The 18892-nt window shown below is 41.3% G+C and overlaps 1 protein-coding gene across 1 annotated transcript in view; it reads left to right on the top strand.

The window, feature by feature from the left end:
• Positions 1 to 18892, top strand: part of LOC114666580 (zona pellucida sperm-binding protein 3-like) — a 515374-nt gene that overhangs the window by 369035 nt on the left and 127447 nt on the right. The window lies entirely within an intron of this gene.

Below are 18892 nucleotides of genomic sequence, written 5' to 3'. Positions count from 1 at the left end.
GTCCAATGGGGTTGAAGTAAGTTGATGGACTTGGCCATTGATGAATATTCCACTTCACATTGCCTTGAAAAGCATTGGGTTTGCTGTCACAGTATGTTTTTGCTCATTGTCAGTCTGTACTATGAAGTGTCGTCCTATCAGTTTGCAGCATTTGTTTGAATCTGAGCAGACAGCGTAGCACCATGTACACTTCAAAAATCATTCTGCAAACATTGGTGATTGACTTCCATTGGCAGCCATGCATGATCATGTCATAACACTGCCACAAGCATGTTTCACAGATGATGTTGTGTCCATCGGATCATGAGCCATTTCTTCTCTTCTCAATCCATCATTCTGCTATATATTGATCATAATTTCATGTGTCCAATGAAAACTGTTTCAAAACTGGACTGGTTTAAAAAAATATTTTCTAGCAAATCCAAATCTGTCTTTCCTTTGCTTGAGGCTCACCAGTGGTTTGCACCTTGTGTTAAACCCTTTGTTTTTACTTTCATGAAGTCTTGATTGTAGACTTTGGCAATGGGTGGTCTACCTCCCAAAGAGTGTTCTTGATTTAGCCACATGTTGTGTAGGGGTTCTTCATCACCAAGGACAGAATTCTGTGATCATCCAGCACTGTTGTCTTCTGTGGTTTTCCAGACCTTCTGGTGTTGCTGAGCTCACCAGTGTGTTCCTTCTCTATTGGACCTCATATTGAAAGTTCACAGTGACAGCTTCCAAATGCAAATTCCACCCTTGGAATCAACTCCAGCCCTTCTAATGACAAGATGAGGGACCTGCTCACACCTGACTATGGAACAGCTTGACAGTCAAATGTCCAAATACTTTTCAGCCCCTGCAGAGGCGGCCTTTGGGGGTGGCGACTAGGGCAATCGCACCAGGCCCCGCGCCTGAGGGGGCCCGGCAATAGGAGATTCTTTTGTCACCGTCAGCTGAGCATACAAATATGCGGGGCTTCTGCAAGACATTCAAATCCGTTATAGACTGAAATACGGTACGTGGTGGATTTCTTCTAATTCCTGTGACCGTTGCAAGCGTGGAAAGAAGCTTTTCAAAGTTGAAACATCAAAAATTATCTACGATCAACAATGTCGGAAAACAGACTGTGCAGTTTAGCTATTTTGTCAATCGAAAAGGAACTTGCCTCAACATTGGACTACAAGGATCTTATCAACGATTTTGCTCAACGAAAAGCCAGAAAAGTGGACTTCTGTCTGTGACTGTCAAAGCAGCTGTTTGGTAAGTGTTCGTTTTATTACAAGTGTTCTGGTTCTCCGTAATTAAATAAATTTGCCGACTCCAGCAGGTTCGGCAGAAACGACTGTTATCTAGTTTGTTAATTATGCGTGCAAAATGTTTCTGAATCATTAAGTTGATTAAAGGCCACTAAACCAATATAAGAACAATTACAATACGTAATGTAATAAAACGGCCAATGGTACCTATATAAGGCACCATGTTTTTTTAACAATAATAAGGCGTACAGCATTAGAGGCGGACAAGCCCGTGAGCATGGTGGTATGGTATACAGCCTACACTTATGGCTCTCAGCCCCGCATATGACACTCGCCCAAGGCCCCGTGTACTCCTAAGGCCACCTCTGGCCCCTGGAAATAGGGGATGGGGCTATTCAGAAAAATGGCTGTCATTCCTAAATGGCGCATTTGATATTTATGTTAAACCCTTTAAATTAGTGATGGCTTCCTTTCAGATCGATTCCAGTGGCACACAGATCCAAAATTATGAAAACTGCGTCACTGTCCAAATACTTTTGGACTAAACTGTATGTTTAACACGGCCATTCATAGAGAGATTAGAGATAAAGCCATGAGCGCTCATTCAGTGTTAACTCACCTCACTGTTTCTAATTTACAGTTTTTGCTCTTTAGCCCCTCACACAGAAGACGCACCCCTGAATCCCCCAATTTATTGTCATTTAGCCACACATCAAACAGGTGTGAATGTTCAAAAGAAAGGGCAATGGAGAGAGCCTGACAGCATCCAGAGGTGAGGCCACACGCCTTTAGCCTGTAAAGATGAGGAGAAAAGTGGTGAAGAGTAAGCAAATGCACAGACAGTAACTGAAGAAAAGATATTTCTGTTGCAAAAAATTTTTTTTCCATTTGATTAAAAAAAAACTCTACAAAACCTTTAGAAAGAAATCTGTAAACCCTGCACACTCTCACTGTTCACTTGGGCAGAGACAGTCAAGATTTTAACAAACGACATTGTTGAAAATCAGTGCTATCTTTCAACAAAAGTGAGAAATCAGCAGTCAGAAATGGGAGCAAAACTAGGATGTCAAAAAATAAAAAAATAAAAAAGTGAGTGTAATGACAGGAACACAAGGTTTATCCTCAAACTCAAGATACTCTGGAAATGTTCAAGGTGACCTTTAAACCGCTGCTCTGCTCTCACAGATTACAACAGTAACACCTGTTCAACCAATATTGGAAACTCATTTCTTCTTGATGACCTCAATCACTTCTTCGCATGGTTTGTCAAGGACAGCAACCGACCTATTACCAAACTAACCCAGCATGAGGTGAGGTAGGCTCTAAGCCACATTAATCCTAATAAGGCAGTTGGCCCTGATGGGGTTCCTGGATGGGTCCTGAAGCCTTGTGCAGATCAGCTGACAGAAGTGTAGATCAACCTGTTGAATTCCTCTTTAGAACAGGTCACTGACCCCACTTGCCTCAAGTCCTCTACAATTGTCGCTATTCCAAAACAGGCAGTGGCGAGGTCCCTGAGTGGCCCTGACCCCTATTGTTCTGAGGTGCTTTGAATGGCTTGTCCTCAGACACAGTAAGAGCAACATCCTCACCTCCCTGGACTTATACCAATTCACTTACAGGGCAAACCAGTCTACTGAGGACACTGTCTCATTTGCCCTTCACACTGCCCTGTCACACCTGGAGCAGAGGGTCAGCTTTGTGCAGATGATGTTCATCGACTACATCCCCCCAACAAACTGGCTATCACACTAAACAACTTCTTGTCTTGAAACAACACGTGTGTAACTGGATTTTAGATTTTCTCGCTAACAGACCACAAACTGTGCACATGGTTGAGCACTTCTCTTCATCAGTTACACTAAACACTGGGGCGCCACAGGGCTGTGTGCTGAGCCCTCTTCTTTACTCCCTCTTCACAAATGACTGCAAACCTACCCATGAAACTAACATCATACTAATGTTTGCAGACAACACCACAGTGATAGGCCTGATCTCCAATAATGACGCAGCAGCCTATGAAGAAGAGGACGAGAATCTGAAGAGTTGGAGCCACAACAACAACCTTGCACTCAATTCCTAGAAAACAAAGGAACTGATTCTGGACATCAGGAGACTGAACTACGGTGGTCACCATCCCATAAGCATTAACGGCAAGAGGGTGATTCAGATTCTTGAGTGTCCACATCAGCCAGGACCTGTTATGGACAACAAACATGGCAGCATTGGCCAAGTAAGGTCTTCAGAGGCTTCACTTTCTGATGAGCCTGAAAAAGGCACAACTCCCACAACTGCTGGTTAACTTCAACAGGTGCCCCATAGACTCTGTCATCACGTACTGCATTACAGCGTGGTACTCTGGCTGCACCTCAGGCAACAGGAAGACCCTCCAGTGTATCATCAAAATGGCTCTGAGAATTACTGGTGCTCAGCTACCACCACTGGAAGATATCTACACTACCTGCTGCAGCAGAAAAGCAAAGAACATTTGCAAAGATCCAACCCACCCTGGCCGTAGCATTTATCACTGCCACTTCCTCTAACAGAGACCACCTTTGATTGAACTGAACTTCTGCATCAACCACACATACTGTAGTCACACACTTCCACATGACCCATGTGGAGCTCATGGCCATTACATTGATTGTAATCTTCACTGCGACTTCATTTATTAATTCTCTTTTTATGCTTACACGTTCACCTTTACACTTACTCTGAGTATATTTGGAACTGTTAATAGTAACTGTGCTTCTCATAGTTTAATGTTTACTTAGTTTATTGTCTACTCTTATATACTTTTATCTAAGGCCTCTATAGGCTTGCTCCAAACCATACTTCATTGTATTGTACAGTGACAATGAAGCTATCTTGCATCTTGCAAATTGATTATGTCAATTAAATTTTTTTTTTTTGTTTAAGGAATCGATTTCTATTATCAATTTCGTACTACAATATATAGTTTGAGTTTTGCACTTTCATTTTGAACTGTTTCAGCCACCATCTTCTTTGCTGTGGATGTCACCATTCTATATACTTGTTGTATATCACAGTTGCTGTTGCGGTTACTGAGATTTCCAACTTATGTTAACTCGCAGCTGGTTAATAGGTCACCATTCACCACACCTCCTTATCCTAGTCTGCAGATAAAATCCAACCTGTGTGTGCATTTTTGCTTATTCTACCAACCCTTTAAATCTCTGGTGATGATCCTGGCTTGGATACTTTTTTACTTAGACTTTGGCTTAATTTTTGCTTGCCTTTAGGCCAGTATACAGCCGTCTTACTCTTTTTTAACCAGTTTCCTCTTTCCAGCTAGCTGATATAGTCCTGCATATGACACCATTACAATTATCCACTAGATGTTTGCCTGTTTAAAGACTGATGCAATTGTTTTGGCTATTTTTTAACACTTTCCTAATATCCAATGCCAGACAATTTTAAACATGGAATTGTTCAGCCACTGCTGAAGAAGCCCTCTCTTAATCCTAGAGTTCTTTGAAACTACACGCCTATTTCTTAGCTCCTGTTCCTGTCCAAAATTTTAGAAAAGGTGGTTTCTTTGCAGTTACTTTCATATGCTGCACCCTTATGTACCACCTCACTCTGTCAGGTCAGCAGACCAGATGCTTTTACATGTTCCTGAGGCATGATGCAAAATCTGAGGTGATTGGGCTTTTTCAGTTGCAGCTCCAAAACTCTGAAACGATTTGCCGTTGCACGTTAGGCAGGCTCCTTCACTTGCTGTCTTTACACCTTATTTATCACACACTTTTACTCCCTGGCCTATATGTTGACTATCTGTGTAGTTTTTATTATGAATCTCTTCAGCTCTTATGCGTTTCTGTTTCTTCTACCCTTTGGTTATTGCTTGTCTGATATGTTGGGTTTTTATTGTACAGCAGTTTGGTCAGCCTTGATATTGTTTTTAAAGTGCTTTATAAATAAATAAATAAATGAATAGATATATGGAGGATTATAATTTATGCAATGTGTTTTAATCAGGATTTTAAAAACTTCATAGTACAGAATCTGCTTTGTTGAAGGTGACAAATGAGATCCTATTAACCTTGGACTCAGGTTCTTATGCAGTTTTAGTGCTACTGGATCTTAGTGCGGACCATGGGATTCTTTTAAAATGGTTTGCCGAGTATGAAGTCAGCATTCAATGCTGTGCATTGCAATGGTTTGAGTTCTACCTTTAAGGTAGATCTATGTCTGTTAACATAGAAAGTAACTTCTCTCAGCCAGCACCTCTCATGCAAGGCATTCCACAAGATTCCATTTTGGCGCCTCTTTCATTTGCCCTTTATCTGCTCCCACTTACCATTGCTGTGCTGATGATACCCAGCTTATACCTCAAAGTCACACCTGACATCATTTCATCGGTAAAAAAGCTAATGGAGTGCCTTGATGATGCTAAATATTGGATGGCGCATACTTTCCTACCAGTGAATGAAAATAAAACAGAGGTCAATATTTTTGGTCCTACCTCATCCACTGCTGAAATCGGCTCTCAGTTAGGCTCTTTGTCAGCAGCGATTCATAATGATGTCAGGAACCTGGGGAATCATCTTTGAGGCGTCACTGAGATTTGATAAACAAATTTCCACGGTAGTAAAGTCCACTTGTTACCAACTGAGGCAAATCTCAAAACTAAAATCTTCTCTCTCACAGAAGGACTTGGAAACAGTCATTCATGCTTTTATCACTTAGACTACTGTAACTCCTTATAATGGGGGAGCATGGGTTGCCGCACACACCACACGACGAACCACCTGGATTGGGCCCCCAAGTGCAGCAAATGGCACCTCAGCACCACACTGGAGCAGTGAGAGTTATTATTTTTTTAAATGGTGGCTGGAGTGCCAATCCTGCCACCAATCCTCAAGTTTTCCCTGTAAGTTGGAGGACCTGCTTGCTGGGCTGGATGCAGATTAACGTGATACACAGGACCAATCAAAGCAGGTTAAGGGCCCAACAGAGTAGAGTCATTTCTGCCATTTGCGAGGATTGCCCTAATCAGCTCTGTCACGCTTCAGCCAGTTCAGAACACAACAGCTAGATTTTTGACTAGTATACAGTAATCCATCACTTATCGCGGGAGATAGGTTCCAAGGCCGACCGCGATAACTGAATTTCCGCGAAGTAGGGACACCATATTTATTTAATTATTTAACGTGTATTTGGACGTTTTTAAACCCTCCCTGTATTGTTTACAACCCACCCTTTACTCTATTAATAACAGGGACAACTGCTAAGCAATATGAAATCGGTAGATAAGTTTACACTTACTGTATAGCGAAGTACACGTAGCTATATATGACGTGATGATGGTGATGAATATGCTGCTCAGTAAAAATGATGACGATGAAGGTGATAATCCCCTGAATGCAGTAGCAAGAGCACGTTAATGCTGAATGAGTGAGATGAGACTTCCTGGTTAATGCAACACTCCGTTGCTGAGCCAATCAGCAGCACACAGGAACTTAACTGTGTGCTCTGATTGGGTAGCTTCTCAGCCATCCGCCAATAGTATCTCTTGTATGAAATCAACTGGGCAAACCAACTGAGATAGCAAATACCAGAAGTAAAAAGACCCATTGTCCACAGAAACCCGCGAAGCAGCGAAAAATCCGCGTTATATATTTAGATATGCTTACATATAAAATCTGCAAAGTCGTGAATCCGCGAAAAGTGAACCGCGAAGTAGCGAGGGATTACTGTACTAGAAAAAATGGATTACATCTCCCCTGTACTAGCCTCTCTCTGCTGGCTACTGGTGAGATCTCATACTGATTTTAAAATTTTGTGGTTTTTAAAGCCTTGCATGGTGTCGCTCTAAAACACATCTGTGATCTCCTTCATTATCTCTCGGCACAGAGAGCCTTGAGGTCATCTGGACAACTACTCCTCGTAGTTCCAAGATCTCGACTGAAGTCAAGGGGAGACAGAGCTTTCCTAGTTGTCGCTCCTAGCCTTTGGAATGATCTGCCTCTCTACATCAGGTTTTCTTCCTCTATCGAGGTTTTTTAAAACTCAACTTAAGACCCACTTCTTCTCTGACGCCTTTCATGGTGTGCAAGGGTGTGGGGGCATGGTGTTAATTGATTGTTTTATTAATCTGTTCTTACACTATTGTTTGTATTGTTTGTATTGTTTAATTTATTGCCTATCTGTACAGCACTTTGGCTTAACTTTTGTTGTTTTGAATGTTTTGGATGCTGTCACCAGTGCTGTTTCTTGTTTTCTTACCTTTCACTATGTTCTGACCATGTCTCATCTTTTAATTAGTATCAGTAAATGTACTCTGCTAATACCCTGAACTCGTAAACCCCAAAATGAACATATACATAGCAGAAATCCATCCAGAATAAATGTTGCTAATGATGATAACACACACACATACATTGTTTTCTCACCTCAGCCTCTCTAATTTACAGTTTTTGTTCCTAAGGCCCTCACACAGTAGACATACTCCTGAGTCCTTCAGTTTATTGTCTCCCAACTCCAGGACAGTTAGTTGTGAGCATCCAGAAGACAGAACCAAAGCGAGAGCCTTACAACTTCCAGAGGTGAGACCACAGGAGTCCAGCCTGTAGAGTTGAGGAGAGAGAAAGTGAAGGTACAATTGCAATGTCCTCACGATAAGTAACATATTGAAAATGTATCTGAAAAATTCATAACTACAACCTGCTTAAGTGGTTTCACTCCCAATTTGAACACAGGATTTCATTTTGTGTGTCTAACACTCACATCCACAAAGCCATCAGAGTACGTCTGTAAACCCCAAAACACACTCAGACACACACAAAGTGTTTCCTCACCCCAGTATCTTCAATCTGCAGTTTGGGTTCCTCAGTCCTTCATACAGAAGATGAACTCCGGAATCCTTCAGTTTATTTTTATCAAGCCTCAGCCCAGTCAGACGCGAGTGTTCAGCAGAGAGAGCGGACGAGAGAGCCTTGCAACATTTAAAGGTGAGACCACACGATGACAGCCTGGAAAGACGAGATGAGAGGCGATGAAGACTCTACGGAGAGTTACATACAGATAGATCAACTCAAGTTGATAAATAAATGAGTAGTGCTTCCAGGTAGGAACATTTTCTTGTCTGATCCTTACATTACAAATGTGCTCAATTCAAGCTGCAATGCACCAATAATCACACCTAATCACATAGGTACATATCATTTTTCATCCTCATCATCATTATCTTATTCTCCCCATTTGTGTGGTGAGGGATGTCTCAAGGTAAGAAAGTTCAGTTGCTTTTGTGTCAAGTTTTGTGTGGGGAAAATTGAAACTGTTGTACCTTTCTGTTGGAAACTAAATATATTTCAGCTTTGAATCTTTAAAGTCTGTTGGCCTCTTATGAATTAAACTAAAACACAGATGTGCCATCTTAATACAGGCTCTCAACTTCAAAATGAGAGCACAGGTGGAGCCACCTGCTGGGTATTTCTGCCTGGTGCACCTCCGACACTGCCACCTTGCTGGCTGCAGGGTCATCAGCCAGGAGCCATCCTTCCCTTATGTTTCACTCCTTTAATCCCAGAACATCTCGAGGTGTGTGGAGCAGCAGCAGGGACATCTCTCTGCCACCCCTGCATCCAGCTCTTAGCTCCCTTTTGCTTCCTCCTCCTCCAGATCTTTTTGAGGGCCTTCCATATTTTTGAGCCTGTAGTTCTAAGTAACTTCAGGAACTTCTAGGAGGATGTTCCAGTGAAGCCTCTGCAACCTACTTCTACAGGGAAAATGAAAACCCTCCACCCTGCTTCCAACATACAGTTAATAGTTCTGCATACTATTCCCACTTTCTGTTAAAGGTGGCCTTCATCCCATCTTCCCAGTCAATTCAGCCATGATGATCATCCTAGTAGTGGTGGACCAGAGCTTGCTATCTGGCTGTAAAGAGGTTGGGGTGATCTCTCGTGGGAACTCCAGGTCTGCCCTCATGTTCCACTCTCCTCCAGATGACAGGAGGGACAACACTCTTGTGCTGCTATTCTGGGCATTGCACTCTTGCCTGACAAACTGGATCAGCCACCGTGAAGTTACCAGGATGGTCCCTGTTTGCTTCTGACCCGTATGCCTCCAGAATTTCAACTAGCTTACGCAGGACCTTCTCAATACTTTTGTGCCCTTAGAAGCTTCATGGATTTTCAGCCTTTGTATAAAATAAATCCTCTATTTTATAGAGATTTTTCAAGGACCTTTTTTGCATCAGGTCCGGGTTTTGACCATATTCCCCTTTCCAGAAAGCATCTTTGAAAGTATTTTTGGGACTCCCAAATCACGACAACATGATATAAAAAAATAACAGCAAAATGAATAACCACCATATCACAAAAATCGTAATATTACATAAAAAGAAAGACAAAACGAAACTAAAAACAGAATTAATAACATAATATGAAAAATTATATTTAAATAATAATAAAAAGATTAAATAAAACACAAATAAACTTGAGCCAGGTCAACAACTATGGCTGTACTGTAACACCAGGTATTTACTAGGCAGGACAGCATGGAGTGTGAGATATCTGATGTCATTACCACACCAGTATAAACATCACTGTTGCGCACTACCAGTTTGTCCAAGTCTGAGGATACAACAGCAGAATAAAAGCTTGTTATTGTGTTTTTCTATTAGATCCCTGCGTATGAATTTCTTTCTGTACTCTGACAATGCCTGTCGATTTGGCTGTGGTTACGCGATTTCCTGTGGTTATTTACTCCCCCTCATTACATTTATCCATCCTTCCATCCATCCATTATCCAACCCGCTATATCCTAACTACAGGGTCATGGGGGTCTGCTTGAGCCAATCCCAGCCAACACAGGGCACAAGGCAGGAAAAAAAACCCCAGGTAGGGCACCAGCCCACTGCCATATCCATGATTGTTCCTCTGGCTAATGCACTGCAGCTGCCATGTCCTCTCTGTATATATATAGAGCAGCCCGAGACGGTTAGGGGGGGTAGTATAAGAAAAGAAAGGAAAGAGAACGGGAGGTTGTAGAAGAAAGCAGGAAGCAAGAGAAAGAGAGAGTGCCGGTGTGAGTGAGTGAGCGAGCATGAACAGGCTCGCAGCAGCTGAATAGGCAACCTGGGTGTTAGGCCGACATCCCAGACGTAGTAGTTGTTGTCGCTCCCGCAGAGTTGTATGAAGGACGGGAGTGACTGGAAGGTGGATGATTCTCCATGGATGGCCGCGGGAGTCAGGACTTGGGAACGTGGTGTCCTCCACGTGAGAGCCTTGGCCGTTGGTGGATTTCCCAGGTCACTGTCAGGGGGAGCCGACCGGAGCCAAGGATCGGAAAGGCGACTTGACAGTGGTAGCAGAAGTAGATATAGATAGAAGGTCAGCTGCAATGAGAGCGCCTCTCCTGTTGAGCAGCCCAGATGGGAGTAGCAGGGGAGCCGCCAGGGTAACTGAAGAAGCACCGGGCTTGTTATTTGTTTTTAAAGACTGCTTCCTGTTGAACGTTTTAACCTCGTTTTAAAGGATTGTTGTTTTGTGTATTTTAACCTCCACACGTTTCGTTTTATGGATTATTTATTTATTGAACATTACACTACTGAACTTGATTTGCACAGTTGAACTTTGTTTGAACATTTGATTGTCTTTTAATAAAAGCTCTTTTCACTTTTGAACCATCCCCTTACTCAATTGTTATTGCCTCACTGTCTAGCTCATCGGTGACATTACCGACGGTGTTTGGTTCAAGGGCTCCCTAACAGAAGATGTTTACCATTTTGATCAATTAACAGACAAGAAATCTTGGAATAACACTCAATAATTGGAAACGAAACAATCTCCTTAAGATGTTTAGTCCCGTAACCAAAACAAAAAAGGAAACAGAACTCGTACATCTTGCCTTCTGTACGGTACAAGAAAACCAATCAACCCAGATTTGGTATTTAGCGGTTTATTATTTGATTTTGGACTTTGTATATCCCTCCCAGACGTTATGACAGCAGTTTTAACCGAAGATTTAAACTCCAGAATCGCGATTCTGAGTTTCAGCTTAATCACTGAGTACATTTGAACATTCCTCCTCAGTCTTAAGAGGGTTTTCTCACATGTACTATGGCTTTCCCTAAAATCCCAAATAAAAGCAGATTAAGTTGTTTGTTGAGTGTCATATAGAGTAGTGTGTTTCCCCTGCCCTTATTACATTAGATCTGATACAAAACAGTTTACACTCACTCCAGTGTCTCTAATTTACAGTTCGTGTTCCTCAACCCCTCACAAAGCAGATGCACTCCCGAGTCTTCCAGGTTATTGTCTGACAGCTCCAAATGAACCAGACGAGAGTGTTTAGTGGAGAGCACCAAGGAGAGTGCGTTACAGCATCCAGAGGTGAGGTGACAGGAGTTCAGCCTGTACAGAGAAGAGGAAAGAGAAGTGAAGACCTGGTGATTAAAGACAGACAGATACAAAGTAACTAGGACTTCTTTGCATGGGCCTGAATCTGAATCGATCTTTGCTATTGATGAGAACATTGAAAAAAGTGTCCCAAAATGGCAGTGCCTACAATACAACAATATGGTGTTGAGGAAAACATACAGAAAAACATTCTGTTAATCAAGATTAAAATTATTCCAGACTTTTAAACAATGAAAGTAATAATGAAAGATTAGGATTCTCCACGATTCCAAACCCAGAAAAGGCAACTCACCACTAAAGAAAAATATATCTCCAGCACAAAAATATTTATAAAAAGTGTGCCAAATCATAACAGATTTCCCTTCTAGAGCATGGCTTCCTGTTGTGCCTCTTAGGCTTCTGATAATATCGTAAAATGAATATAACACAATGATTTTAGTTAGAACATTAGAACAATCTAGACGAGAACAGGCTATTCAGCCCAACAAAGCTCGCCAGTCCTATCCACTTTCTTTATCCAAAAAACATCAAGTCGAGTTTTGAAAATCCCTAAAGTCTTACTGTCTACCACACTACTTGGTAGCTTATTCCAAGAGTTCGTGGTTCTCTGTGTGAAGAAAAACTTCCTAATGTTTGTGTGAAATTTACTCTTAACAAGTTTCCAACTGTGTGTGTCCCCATGATCTTGATGAACTAGTTTTAAAATAACAGTCTCGATCCACTGGACTAATTCCCTTCATAATTTTAAACGCTTCAATCAGGTCACCTCTTAATCTTCTTTTGCTTAAACTGTAAAGGCTCAGCTCTTTTAATCTTTCCTCATAATTCATCCCCTGTAGCCCTGGAATCAGCCTAGTCGCTCTTCTCTGGACATTTTCTAGTGCTGCTATGTCCTTTTTTGTAGCTTGGAGACCAAAACTGCACACAGGACTCCAGGTTTATGATAAAGAACATTCTTCAGGGCTAAAATCCCATCAATACTAAGGGTGGAGTGGTGGCTCTGAGGCTAAGGATCTGCACTGGTATCCAGAAGGTTGTCGGTTCGAATCCCCGTCACTGTCAAAAAGGCCACTGCTCTGCTGGGCCCTTGAGCAAGACCCTTAACCTGTAATTGCTCCAGGGGTGCTGTACAATGGCTGACCCTGCACTCTGACCCCAAGGGGTATGTGAAAACTAACAAATTCCTAATACAAGAAATTGTATAAGGTGAAATAAAGAACAAAAAAAAAAATACACAACATATTATGCCACCTTTTCATGTATTCCTTTTATATTATCTATTAAAAATGATTTTGTTTTGTCTGTGTATTTTTTTATTTTATTATTTTTCAGTGAGTATTGTTTTCTTTATTTTCCAACTTTTATTTCTGCATTATGCTAATTATGTATTTTTTAGTTATTTGTGTTATGCTCCCTGATTTCTTTATGTTGAGCTTAAGGGGGTAGGGCCACCAACACTGTAGCTGGGGGACTACATAAGCCTACAAAAGCTGCATATCCAGTACGGAGGTGCTTACTCTTGTTCATAACTGAGTGGCTATTCATCTTTGAATTCCCTTTCTGATTTTTGGAAGGTTTGTTGTTGTTGTTTTTTTTTATCTCTTGTTTATTTTGAAGTGTTTGCTTTTGTTTCTTGATTGTTACATTTGAACTTGGTTTTGTTAGCCTTTTGGTTTACGTCTGGTAGCCAATTTTCTAAATATGTTTCGTTCTGGTTTTGTTTTTGAAGCATTTTTGAAAATAAAATTTTTACTTATTAAGAAACATTAATTGGGTTATTGCTGCCAAGAGGTTTCATGGTTCATCTCTGTCTATGTGGGTTTTTAAATTTAAATGCTTTCCCCTTTTGCTGTTGGGACTGTGTAGGCCATGAATTCTGCTTCTTCAATTTGGGACTAGGCTGTTTTTGTGGTGGTGGGGCCTACCCCGTGTTTAAACCTGTATGGGAGTACAGGTCTGAAGTCAATTTTGGGGTCTTATTTTGTCTTTTATTTTTCTTCTCTTCATTATGTAAAGCACTTTGAGCTACTTTTTGTATGAAAATGTGCTATATAAATAAATGTTGTTGTTGTTGTTGTCTAACTCCTTTTTGAGTTCAGGCAAGGAAAATTAAGAGGTATTCGAGCAAGACCTTGTTTTCTTGGTAAACCAAGCAGTTTCTTTATAAATAGCTTTTACTTATTCCCATTGTCTTTAATTATGAAACTGCAACCCAGTAATACAGTGGGAAGTCACGTAATGCCATGCTATGATCTACGGAGTGTCATCCTGTTAATATGTGGCCTTTTTTGTGTACCATATGAAAGAACTTTCAATTAATAAGGTTTTTGGAAAAAAAAATGAACATGCAGGAAAAGAAATATCCATCCATCCATTTTCCAACCCGCTGAATCCGAACACAGGGTCACGGGGGTCAGCTGAAGCCAATCCCAGCCAACACAGGGCACAAGGCAGGAAACAATCCTGGGCAGGGTGCCAACCCACCGCAGGACACACACAAAAACACCCACACACCAAGCCCAATTTAGAATCGTCAATCCACCTAACCTGCATGTCTTTGGACTGTGGGAGGAAACCCACGCAGACACGGGGAGAACATGCAAACTCCACACAGGGAGGACCCGGGAATCGAACCCAGGTCCCCAGATCTCTCAACTGCGAGGCAGCAGCGCTACCCACTGCGCCACCGTGCCGCCCGAAAAGAAATATGAGTTTTGAAAATATATTCATTTTAACAAAGAGAAAGACGAAGAGTTGACAATTTATTAACATATTTTAACATATCTCTAACATGTTGCAAAAATTTCATTTAGAAAGATCTTTACATATCCTTATGACTAGCTATAAATACCTAAATTGAAAGTGCTCTAGAAAAGACGAGCTTTATCCCAAATATTGTTACAATCAAGGATTGTGTACTGTTCAAACAACAAAGCCTCCATTACAGAAATCTAAAATTCTGACTCAGGAAATATTTAACTCTTTTAATGCTCAATTCCTCTTGTTACATAAACTCAATCACTTTGCCCTTCCACCTTCTTATAAATAAAACAATGAAGCAAAACAAATGATACCTGATGAGATCAATATGCAACATACCACCGGTTAAATTTTCAGGCTCCTAAAATCACAAAATGGAAAACTGCATAAATGAGACCTGCAGAATTTAGCCTGAGGTTGTTGTGCTTGTAGGATCCTAAGCTTAAATAAAAGATGAGGCCTTGCTTCCAAAACTGTAGTCCAAGGCTTTAACTGAGGCCTAGAATAAAATTTTGGGTTTCTCTACTAAACTCTCAGTACCAAAAATAGGAACATTCAGTAAAAAAAGAATCCTTAATCATCTTCCAAAAATATGCAAAGACTTGAGTAGAGGGAGAGGAACTGTAGAAACTGTGGCTCTGAACGATATAATTGAAAGTCTTAATGCAAACCGCTTGAGTGCTTTGAGTAGTGAGAAAAGTGCTATATAAATGCAAATAATAATAATTATTATTATTATAAAAATATTTTTCAAAACAGGAATAACTTAAAATAGTGCAAAAATGAAAAAAATAAGTGTTTGCCTAAAAGGCAACCTGGAATGGTTAAAAACAGTCCACAATTTCATAATTCAAATACCGCAAAACAAAACCAAAAAATCTAAAAATATCTGGGAAATCCAACCAGTACTTAGAATGGTCTTCAATTATCAAACCTCAAGTAATAAAAAAGGGGATGCGAATGTTGCCATATGTGGCGTAATTTCGGTATTCGTAGGGAAATTTTAAACTTGTAGCAGTGTATCGGCAGCAAAAAATATAGGAATAAATTTTATTAGGGTTTAAAAAAAACATTAGGGGGCACAATTAAAACTGTTATGAAAACTCGGGTCGCAAATACTTAAAGGTTGAGAAATGCTGGCCTAACTCAATGAAGTATTTATGGGATCTCACATACACCCCGATCAATACCAAGTACAGTAAGAGATTATCTTGATGTTTTATTGGTGCAAGACATCCATGGAATTTATCACATTAGTGACATAATTTTCTGGGGTGTAAGGGCAGAATACGGTGGACTGAATTAATCTACTGAAACCCACCTGTGTTTACAGAATGCTAAAAAAATTTAAAGAATACGTGATTACTCACACAACATTTTTACTACAACTGAGTCCAGGTGCCAGTCTCCTGGTGGATTCTGGGGTGAGATATGTGTCGGACAAGTCAAGATTCTGAAGTCCTCCACAGCAGCTGATGACAGAGCCCAGCACAGCACAGTCGAGAGGACACAATGTTATTTTCGTAAAGTCCATATTTAACGCCTTTCCAAAGGTGCCTTTGATTATCTTCTTATTCTGAGTCCCATAAAGCCACTGACACACTCGTAGAACTTCACTCTTATCTCCACTTCTTAGAGCCTGTTCAGCTTTCTGCTTCACCCATTTCAAGAATGGCACAGCTGTGTTACTCTCAACCTCTCCTATAATGTCCTCCATTGTTTTAAACACAGATGGCTTTGTCAATCCGGCCAAGAAATTAATAAAAATTTCAAACCGGCCATCTTCACATGAGTCCATCTTCACCAGCAGTTCCTCAACATCTGCTGATGGGTCAAAGTAGAAGGAGCAGGCAGCCATGAACTCCTGCAGGGTGAGGTGGAAGAATGTGTACATTGTGGACTCAAGAATGCTTTCCCTTTGCAGGATTTCTTTGAGGAATTCAGGCAAAGATGAGGAGGACAGGATTGGCTGTAGCCCAAAGGTGTACATCTCAGACCTGTCATAAAACACCAGAATCCTGTTGGTGATCCCATAATAAGCCATCTTTCCCAGTTTCACCAGAATTCCCCGCTGGTCCTCGACCTCTTGTCTATGATTCATTAGGATGTTGTGAAGGAACATCACAAACAGTTCAGTGACAGTTCTTGGGGTGGCTCCTCGTTCTTCTGCAGGTGTCATAAAGTGGTTCTTGAGCACAGAGCAGATAATCCAGCAAAAAGAGGGGTTGAAGCACAAAGTGTAGAGGATGTCATTCTTCTGCACAAACTGAAAAACCTCAGTGCCCAGATCATTGTCACCAAAGAACTTTCTGAAGTACATCAGCCTTTGTTCAGGTAAGAACCCCAGGATTTCTGCAAATCGATCAACTCTCTCCATGTCGAGGGACTCCAGGGCTGTCGGTCGACTTGTGAGCAAAACTGAACAGCCTCTCAGTAAAGTCCCTCTAACTAGGCTGGAGACAAGGATGTGGACAGGAAAGTAGTCATCAAAGTTTGAACACAGCCGCCTCTGTGTGAAATCTAGTTTGTGTTTGTATTCATCCAAGCCGTCGAATATAAAGAGAAGAGATTCAGGTTTCTTCAGGATTTCTCCCAGCCTCAGATCATTGAGATATTTATAGTGCCTAACAATCATCCCAGTCAGAGACATCTGTGGCTCCTTCTCATTGCCCAGGAGGTTGAGCTCCCTGAATTTAAACTGGAACACAAATGCAAACCTCTGGTAATGAGTGCCTGTGGCCCAGTCAAACATGATCTTCTGAACCATGGTGGTCTTTCCTATTCCAGCCACTCCACTGACCACCACAATTTTGGGGATGATCTTACTTCCAGGACTCCTTGTGAAAAGCTGCCCAGCCCAGATTTGCTCACACATCCCCTTTGTGTGCTCCTCCAGCAGCTTTGCATGAGTCCTTCCAATCTTCAGAAGTTCATGGTGAGTCTCATTATAAGCCCTTTTGTACTTATTTATGACCATCACCTCTGTGTATAGAGCCTCCAAGCACACAGCTCTGGTGTGTGAGCCTACAGGAGAAGACCGATCATTCAGAGCTCTAGTGGAGTCAGACAGCCCACCTCTGTGTGTTTCATACAGATCTGAAAGACACAAGGAGAACAAATGAGAAACCCAAGAATCACAGGATTGGAGAAACTGCTGACCAGAGTCATGAGAGGAGTAGATTACCTTTAATATGAGCCTCAATTAGAGGGGGCTGAAGAATGGACCGAATCTCCAACAAGAGGCCTGATCCTGGAAACAAAGTAGACAATCGCAGCAGGATGGAATGATATCAAAACAAACATTAGACATGATTGATTCCCAGAGAAACATTAAACACATGAAATTTATTCCTTGACAAAGTCTGACAGACTGTGTCTGATGTTTCACTTTGTTTGCTGTTACTGGGGCACAACCGAAATCAAGATATGAGAAGCAAATTGACAAATGTTTGACTAGTTTCACAGGCCAGGAATTAGTTATTTAGGTGAAGAAGACCTAAAAAAACAGTAAGTCTGTTAAATGTCTATTAGTCTCACAGGGCCAGAATAGGATTTTTTGAAATGAGAATATTTGTCTGGGGACAGCTTGCTAAGATTTCGGTAGTGGATAGTGGCAGAATCCACAGCTGAAAAGGCTACACCATTGGGGGTTCTTTCTATAAGCCTGTCCCCAACTTCCACCAGTCTGTGCACTGTAACCATTCTGAAACCAAAGCTGAAACTAAATACACAAGCGACGCAGCATCATGATGGCTTACAAACCTGATTAGTTTATTAAAGCAACATTATCAGTAATGTTTCAAAACAGATGTCTCAAGAATAATGTTGATTCAGTATTGTGGTCTTTGTATATTCTGGTTTAGCATTTATAATTAGACAGAAATCTTAATATGCACTTACTGGCCACTTTATTAAGTACCCCTGTTCAACTGCTTGTTAATGCAAATCTCTAATCAGCCAATCACATGGCAGCAACTCAATGCATGTAGGCCTGTAGACATTGTCAAAACAACCCGCTGAAGTTCAAACCGAGTATCAGAATGGAGAAGAAAGGTGATTGAAGTGACTTTGAATGTGGCATGGTTGTTGGTGCCAGACAGGCTGGTCTGAGTATTTCAGAAAATGCTGACCTACTGGGATTTTCTTGCACAACCATCTCTAGGGTTTATAGAGAATGGTTTGAAAAGGGGAAAATATCCAGTGAGTGGCAGTTCTCTGGATGAAAATGCCTTGATGATACCAGAGGTCAGAGGAGAATGGCCAGACTGGTTTGAGCTGATAGAAAGGCAACAGTAACTCAAATAAGCACTCGTTACAACTGAGGTGTACAGAAGAGCAGCTCTAAACACACAACATGTCAAATCTTCAAGTAGATGGGCTACAGTAGCAGGGTGCTGGGTGCCACACCTGATGGCTATGAACAGGCAACTGAGGCTACAATTCGCACAGGCTCACCAAAATTGGACAAGAGAAGATTGGAAAAATGTTGCCTGATCTGATGAC

This window comes from Erpetoichthys calabaricus, chromosome 1 (genome assembly GCF_900747795.2).
Source record: "Erpetoichthys calabaricus chromosome 1, fErpCal1.3, whole genome shotgun sequence".
Lineage (NCBI taxonomy): Eukaryota > Metazoa > Chordata > Cladistia > Polypteriformes > Polypteridae > Erpetoichthys > Erpetoichthys calabaricus.
The sequence above is the reverse complement of the archived record's forward strand: the minus strand, read 5'-3'. Positions and strand labels throughout refer to the sequence as shown.